This window comes from Neomonachus schauinslandi, chromosome 6 (assembly GCF_002201575.2).
Source record: "Neomonachus schauinslandi chromosome 6, ASM220157v2, whole genome shotgun sequence".
Taxonomy (NCBI): domain Eukaryota; kingdom Metazoa; phylum Chordata; class Mammalia; order Carnivora; family Phocidae; genus Neomonachus; species Neomonachus schauinslandi.
In genome coordinates this window covers 136,078,040-136,087,008 of record NC_058408.1, presented here as the reverse complement: position 1 = coordinate 136,087,008, position 8,969 = coordinate 136,078,040, and positions in this window count along the sequence as shown.

The window sequence follows — 8,969 nt, the reverse complement described above, 5'->3', positions numbered from 1 at the left end:
TGTACATTCAGTGGGGATTCAGCAGTGAAAATGTGACCAGCAAAAGGCAGAGGACCTGTTAGTCTCTAAAACTCATAAAGATAATTTTCAGGTCTTAATTGTCTAAAGATGACATGCGTATTGATTTAAATATTGGCTTTAGGGCTGCAAATCAGTTACAATAACTTTCTCACCTGTCTGTTAAGTCTATTGTTTTCTGCCTCCATAGGATTATGAAGTTCCTATCTGAAAGACTTGTTGGAGCATGGGAGGCATCCCTGATTTTTCTAGGAAATGTGTTAGCAGTTTCTAGAAGTTATAAGTCAATTGTAACAGTGATGTAGTACCATGAGTTACAAAATACAAAAGTCTTTGAAAAATGAGCCAGCAGTCTTGTGTTGGTCAGAGATCTGTTGTTTGAAAGTGATAGCAAGCCAACTAATGTGGCCTACCCCAAAAGATTCATTTACTGGAAAGTTCAAGTGTTGAAAACTCCATCAGGTATGGCTGGATCCAGGAGTCCAAATCACATAATCAGTGCTTTGTTCTTCTCCTTTCATAGCTTCACTTTTCTTTGTTCTCCATTGCTGGACACGTCGTGACCCCTGGAGGCTCGGGCTTGCACATCCTTACACCTATGAGGTGGCAGCTGTAGTCTTTCTGGGCCCCAGAATTCACTCTGATTGGACTAACATAGGTAGCATCACCAATCTCTGAGCCAATCACTGTGGTCAAGCAGAAGGAATATGCTCCAGGCCTAGATCCTATGACTACCCTGGAAAATGAATGTAGGTATGAGGTTAGCTGATTAATGCCACCCAAATCACATGAACAGAAAGTTCAGGAGGGATTCTTCCCCAAAGGAAAACAAAGTCATCATTTTCAAAAGATAGAAAAATGGACACTGGGCAGACAAAAAGGAGTCAATGTGCATTACTTGTATCAGAGAACATCCCAGGACCCTTCCTTACAGGGCATCCATCCCCACTCTTGCCCTTATCAACTAGGCTTGAGCCACTATGCCTTCTTTCAGGGCCTTGAATGCAGTGAGCTTCATCCCACCTAAAGTTCTCCTCACTTGCACTGCATCAAGCAACTCTAGGTTTCCTGAATAAGCCCTTCATATTTATGCCTCCAAATTCAGCTCTTCCCTCTCTCTCGTCCATCCTGCTTGTAGTTCTCTTCATCTTTCAAGGCCCAGCCCAATTATCAGCTTCACTTCTCTCTTCCCCAAATGCCCTTCATGATTCCTTTTTCTGTTTTCTCATAGGTCCATTAGAAGAGTGGTCAAGTTGTAGTCTAGTGAGGTACTGTTGCTTTGGTTTCCCCAGATAGTCTGCAAGCTCTTCGAGAATCTGAGCTATGTCTTTTGCATCTTTATATAATTTACTGGTATAGTCATATCAAAATAGCACTTTAAGAGGTTTTCTTATAAAGGTAACTATTTTTAATATTACCTTAATAAGCCCACTTGTAATGCGTAAATGAGCTAAATACTTTACATCCACTGTTTCACTAATGCCTCACAAAATCCTGTAAGATGGGGATTATTTATTATTATGCCACTCTACGGATGAGAAAACTAAAGCTCACAGAAGTTAAGAAACTTGCCCATGGTTCTGCAGCTGGTAAGTAGTAAAGCTGGAATTTGAATCCTCATCTCATTGATTCCAAACTCCGAGATGTTAACCACCGCGCAAACTGTCCCTTAGCCTGACACTGTGTTTGCAAGTGAATAACTGCTCAGATACCAATGGATGTACCAGAGAGATGCCACTTGCCCACTCTGCCCCACCCCATCCTATCCCCCCGGCAATAAACTCTGCTTTTTGCATATGGAATTCTCCACAGCAACAGATTAAGTGTTGAGATATTTGTTGTGCCCATTTTTTAAGGATCTTTATTCCCTACTTTGCAACTAATCCACCCTGAGCACCCTGTCCTAATGAATGGGATGGTTCTTTCTGTAATAAAAGTTCATAGTTGACAATATTTATTTCAAAATGTGTGCCAATAATGGAGACCACAGTTGCTCCTTCTTATGTAAACAGGGCAGTCTGACTTGCATCCAGTAGATGTCACTAGACTTTCCTCTCCTGGCTACAGCCATAACTGAATATGGAGTTGTTCTATCACTTAGTGGGGGCTGCAAGGGACACGTGGAATGTTACAACATTCCATTGCTTCCTAAAAGCTAAGTCATCCTAGTTGGAGCAGGGTTCTTCCCCAGCTTGCACTCACCTTCCTCTCTGCCCTACAGCATGGCCGTATGGATCAAATAGCAGTACTTAATACACAGGAGGGATGTGTACCCAGCTCCAAGTATGGCACCACAGACTATCCTTGCAGGTGCTGGCTCCTTGCACAGCTTAGAGCTGATGATGCGGAGGAGAAGATACAGATGCATTTCAAAGCCTTAAGAGGAAAAATACCTCCAGAATGTCTGGATTGGAGTGATAGGTTGTGCCAGGAAATGTTTTTCTCTGCATGGCTAGGGCAGCTGGATGCCTTGATTAGGGGTAGTATCTAGACACTCAACCAAACATTTCTTAAATCTCTCCTAAGAATCCGAATGATTGTGGAAGCTAAAAAAGATATACAGGTGTAAATAGCATGGTTCCTATATTCCTTGCAGCCTAGGAGAGCTTGCAGAGCTTGCAGCCTAGGAGAGAATACAAACATTAAATAAGTAATGACACAGTACTAGTATGTACTGGTATGATTAGTAAGTTAACAAATACCGTGAGAACATACAGCAAGGAAGTCAGGTGAGAGTGAGTCAAAGGCCTTCTAGAAGAGATTATTTTAAGGGGAGACCCAAAGGTGAGTTGGAATTAAATGGGAGAATGGAGAGAAGGAGGGAAAAGAAGAGAATGGTGTCAGACAGAGGAAAGAGTCTATGTGAAGGTCCAAAGGCAGGATGGAATGAGGTGCCTTCAAAGCCCTGAAAGAAAGTCTGTGGGACTGGTGAGCAAGTGGCAGAGGTGGCACTGAAAAGATTAATGGATAGGGCCAAATGACACAAGGCCTTCTACCCCACTTTAAGGAACTGAGAATGTATTCAACAGCAATGAGAGTCGCTGTTGGATTTTTAAGAGTGTCATGATACAAGGTGTTCATTTGTTTAGTTATTCAACAGTATTTATTGCATGGTTATATGTGCCAGTGTGCCCAGGGCTGGAGACAAATAGAGATATAAACTGCAATGAAATATTTAAAAAGTAATTCTGATTCAGGGAGAGGGAAGCTAGGCAAGTCATCTCAGAATGAAAACACCCTACCACAAAAAAGCCATTGGGCATCCTGGCATGGCTCAGGATCTGTTCCAAACCGTGAAGATTCAATAGTGAATTAGAATTAGACTCAGTCATCATCAAGAAGAATATTTATAGTATGCATTTAAGATCAGGAAGAAGGCTATAGTAAGTCGGAGATGAGAACCAAAATTTAGAGTCAATAGAAAGACTTGCTCTTGTAGATAGACACTGAGAGTGTGGCATAGTTAAAGCAAATATCAAGGATACAGGCATTTTTTTTAAGTTTTATTTATTTATCGTAGAGAGACAGAGAGCACAGGGAGCCCATCAAGGGCTTGATCTCACAACCATGAGATCATGACCTGAGCCTAAAACCAGACGTCAGACCCTTAACTAACGGAGCCACCCAGGTGCCCCAAGGATCCAGGCATTTTAGTGTTTACATTTTTACAGTAATGATTCCATTTTGTGAAAACTGACTGTGTCATACTAAGAGGAACCAGGACTCCATGGAGAGATGGCTGGTTTCAGGTCTGAGGCAGGACATGTACAAGATCAGCCTGGGCCATCTTTTCATACGGGATGGGAAAGAAGCAATCAAAGAGGAATAGAGTCATATCAAAAGGACACAGGAGGGGCGCCTGGGTGGCTCAGTCGTTAAGCATCTTCCTTTGGCTCGGGTCATGATCCCAGAGTCCTGGGATCGAGCCCCGCATCGGGCTCCCTGCTCCGCGGGAAGCCTGCTTCTCCCTCTCCCACTCCCGCTGCTTGTGTTCCCTCTCTTGCTGTATCTCTCTCTGTCAAATAAATAAAATCTTTAAAAAAAAAAAAAAGGACACAGGAACAAGCTTGAGGGGTCTCTCACTGACCACATATGGAATAATTTGAACATCAAGCAAGTAAACCTCAATTGATAATGACCTCAGTAAAATTATAAAAATCTATAGATTTGTCATCATGGTTAAAATATATAGACCTCTCCCCAAAATAATCCAAGAAGCCTCATTGGTCAACATTCGAAGTAACTCCTCACTCTGAAAATTGGCAAGGGAGGGGAATTAATTAGATATTTATTCTGCCTTTCCTGGGTAAGCAGTATTTCAACATCATCCCAGCCCTAGTTGGAGAAGGTACTTCTTTATAGAATTCCAGTAATACATTTGGAAGGATTGAAGAAATGACAGAATTAAGAAATCAACATTTTGCAATTTGTAATGAAATGATTAATTTAGGTACAGATTATCAATAAATAAAAACATTTTTTAAATATATGAGGGACTTTGTGAAGGAGAGAGCAGTTTCTTACATCTGAACCTATGGATCTCTTTAAGCATTAAATCGATCCTAGTGGCAAAACTAGAAAATTTTGCCACCTGAGGCAAGATGAAAACCATAGCACCACCTGTGGGGTATTTGTGGAAATAAAAGGTCAAACCTGAATAGAATTGAGGGTTCACCCTTAGAGCTAAATGTTTATTTACAAGACATATGGAGTATGGGGAAATAAAAGAAATGCCACCATGAAGAAACAAGTAGAAAAACTGAGAAGGTGAAATTTTCTAAACCATTTTCTTCAGTAAGACAATAGAATAAAGTAAAGTAAAATAAAATAAAGTAAAATAGGCACTGCTCTAGGTTAAAAGATTCTAAGAGACATAACCAAATACAATATGTAGATCTCATCTGACTACTGTTATAAACAAGTCAACTGTAAAAAGACATTTTTGATATAATCAGAACATATGAATCTACTGGATCATAAAGGAATTCAGAGAATTATTGTCACTTTTGTTAGGGCTGAGAATGGCATTGCAGTTACATAATAAAATGTCTATATGACTTAGAAATGCATACTGAAGCATAGAGGGGTAAAATGGCATGTGTTCTGAAATTGGCTTTAAAATCCTTGGCCAAAAAATGACAGGGTGGCATCTGAAGCTAGTGTGGCAAAATCTAGGAAACTGTTTAATTTGGGTGTCATTTATGCATATCCGCTATACTGTTCCTGCTTCTTTTGTATATATTTTTTTATTATGTCCAGTTAGCCACTGTAGAGTACATAATTAGTCCTTGATGCAGTGTTCAATGATTCATTAGTTAAGTATAACAACGCAGTACGTTTGAAATTATTCATGAAAAATATAGTGGCTTCGTGAGGCAGGTAGGCAGAGATCCTCAACACACAGGTGAGGCACCGGAAACTCCACTGATGGCTGGTCGGTAACCCACTCTGGCTGAGGAGCTGACTAGTGCTGGGAGTAAACACCCAGCACTGTGCTCAGAAATCTTGCCCATTTGCCTAGAACTGGAAATAAAAGCTGTGGTTTAACAATGGGCTCCTGGAGGGAAATTGTTTCCAAGTGCTGAATAGATGAATCACCAAGTATTACTAAAGGGGTCGTTCACGGGCTAGGAGTATACAAGGCCCTGGTTTGGGGCCTTTCTCAAGCCACAGGCAAATCTCAGTCTTGCTAATCAGATGCAAGCATATTTCTACCTGCTCTTGGTTAAGCTTTAAACAGCTACCCTGTCTTAAGGATGAGAATACGAAACCCTTTAATGGGGTTTAAAAGAATCTTACCTCGTCAAAGAGAGAAGCAGATCTGTGGGCAAAAGTTCACACTTAGATGGTGTCTATAATTTTCTTTTCCTATATAATTCTGAGAGGTTTTTTCTGGATCAGCAAAGAGGTGGGAGTGCTACCAGAGCTGAGACATAACTAGCTCTATTTTCAGTAAAATGACACTAACTGGCATCACTGCCTACTGCATGGCAGTCACTCTGTCAGTGGCTTTCCAAAAGTTAACTCATTCAGTGCAAGGTAAATTTTCATTAAAGGCAGAACAGTCTGGAGAAACGATTCTAGAAAAGAGCAATGAATGTCTACTGTTTACTTTTCCTTCTCCAGAAACCCAGGGAGAATGGCTACAGAAACACCAGGTACTTGTGATTCTGTAACCACAGATGAAACTCCTAGCCAGGCATCCCTAGAGTTTCCACATTACGGGGGAGACATAAGTAAGAAATTACTGTTTGCATTGGTTATATTTTTTTTATGTTATGTTAGTCACCATACAATACATCACTAGTTTTTGATGTGGTGATCCATTGTTTTCATATTACACCCAGTGCTCCATGCAGTACGTGCCCTCCTTAATACCCATCACTGAGCTAACCCATTCCCCCAACCCCCTCCCCTCTAGAACCCTCAGTTTGTTTCTCAGAGTCCATAGTCTCTCATGATTCATCTCTCCCTCCGATTTCCCGCCCCCTTCATTTCTCCCTTCCTTCTCCTAATGTCCTCCATCCTATTCCTTATGTTCCACAAATAAGTGAAACCATATGATAATTGACATTGGTTAATCAGTTACAAAGGTGTCTATGCAGAGCTTGTGAGGAAATTTGTTAAGGTGGTTTTGTAGGCAGTGGATATTGCCAAGAACAAAATATGTTCATAGAATGAGTTATCTGAAGAAGTTAAAACATGATCACTATACTATAAGTTCCATGAGAAGCCACATCTATCTTGATTATCATCATATCACCAGCATCTAACACAGTTCCTGGCCCACACTGTTCTGGGCCTCAACAAGTGTTGGATGGATAGGTGGATGGATGGATGGATGGATGGATGGAAATGAATTTTCTCTGATCTGTACCTCTGAAGCAAATAATACATTATATGTTTAAAAAAAAAAAAGAAGAAGAAGAAGATAGCAGGAGGGGAAGAATGAAGGGGGGGAATCAGAAGGGGAAACGAACCATGAGAGACTATGGACTCTGAAAAACAAACTGAGGGTTCTAGAGGGGAGGGGTTGGGAGAATGGGTTAGCCTCATGGTGGGTATTAAAGAGGACACCTTCTGCATGGAGCACTGGGTGTTATATGCAAACAATGACTCATGGAACACTACATCAAAAACTAATGATGTAATGTATGGGGATTGACATAACATAATAAAAAAAAAAACAAAAAAAATTGTGGTTCAGAAATTGTTTATTCTTTGCCAAGTAGACTACAGTCAGACAAAGACTGAGGTGGAATTTTGTTGTTTGAAATCACAGAAAGACAGATTCTTACATGTGTTACAAATTCGTTGGTCTTTTCCAAATCTTGGCAAGTGTAGCTAAAACCTGTGCATTGTTCTTCTCATTCATCTTCTGAATTAAATTTGTGCTACAGGTTTGTCCTTCTCTCAAAATCATCCCATTCCTAATCCACATGTTCACCTGCTAAGCCTGGGCTTTTGATAGCTCCTCCAAACTTGACCTATTCTAGACTTCTATGTTTCTAGTGTGTCCTACACACTGATCTGCATTTATTTAATTATTTTCCACCTAACTCTAAATTTCCTCAGATTCCCCATTGTCTACAGATTACTCAGAACTGTCCGGTCTGGTAAACTCTGTCATTGGGATCCTCTCTCCTAATGAAATTAGTCTTCCCAGTCTGCCCCAACAGGAGTGTCTGCTCCAGCCAAAGTGGTGCTTCATACTTAGCTCTGGTCTTGGCAGGCCATGAAGGAATGAAGCAACTATTCTCAGTTCCTTTGGTTTCCCAAATGTTTAGGTATTCTGTTGAGCCAGAAATGCCACTTGTGATGAATCACACTTATATACACAGTATGTATACAGTCTTGACAACTCAAGCTCTTTGCTAACATTTCTATGCTAACTCCAATGATCTGAAAGGGTCTGTGCATATAAGGAGAATGTGACTGCCTTAACCTCCTCGTTTCCTGCACGTCCCTCCTACGTTAGTGAGCTCGGCCGCCATCACAAAATGCCATAGACGGGTGGCGTACACAACAGATTTTTATTTTCTTACAGTTCTGGCTGCAGGAAGTTTGAGATCAGATGCCAGCATGGTCAAGTTCTAATGAGAGCTTCCTACCTTGTAGATGGCTGCCTTGTCAGTGTCCTCACATAGCAGACAGAGTCTAGTGTCTCTCCTACTGATAAAGGCACTAGCCCTATTGGATTAAGGCACCACCTTTATGACTTCATTTAACCTTAATTATCTCCTAAAGGCCCTATCTCCAAATAGAGTCACACTAAGGGTTAGAGCATCAACATATGAACTTGGGGGGACATAATTCAGCCTTTAGCACCTCCCTCTCACTTATACCACCCATCATTCTACTTGTGTGTATGTCATTTTTGAGCCAAACTTTAAGTTAGAAAAAGCTTCATGCATTAATGGTAATTGATCTAGAACCAGAAAGCTCAATATTGAAAATTTCTGATAAGTTTAATTTTTTGGACAGCCTTTTATTTTGTTTCACAAGGACTCAGAGAGACTGACACTTCCACAATTCAGAGTAACAGTTGAGTCCAGTGATTTGGGGAACCAACTGTAGCATCAGGCTTGGGTTCAAGTCATGACACTTATGAAGGCATGACCTTGAGTAAATTACTCAATGTCTTTGAAATTTGATTTTCTTTTCTTTTTTTCTTATCTGAAAATGGGAATAATACCTAACACCATAGACTATTATAAGAATGGAAAAGGCACATGATATAAAGTGCTTGGCATAAATGCCCAGCACGTAGCATATAGTATAGATCGATGGATGTAAAACATGTCAAAATTTATTGAGAATTGACTATGAGACAGATACTATGCTAAGCCCTTACTTACATTACCTAATTTTATCCTTACAGTATATGCCTATGAGGTAAGGGCAGTTATTAATTCCATTCCGTTTATTGACATATTTAAACCCTAAAACCC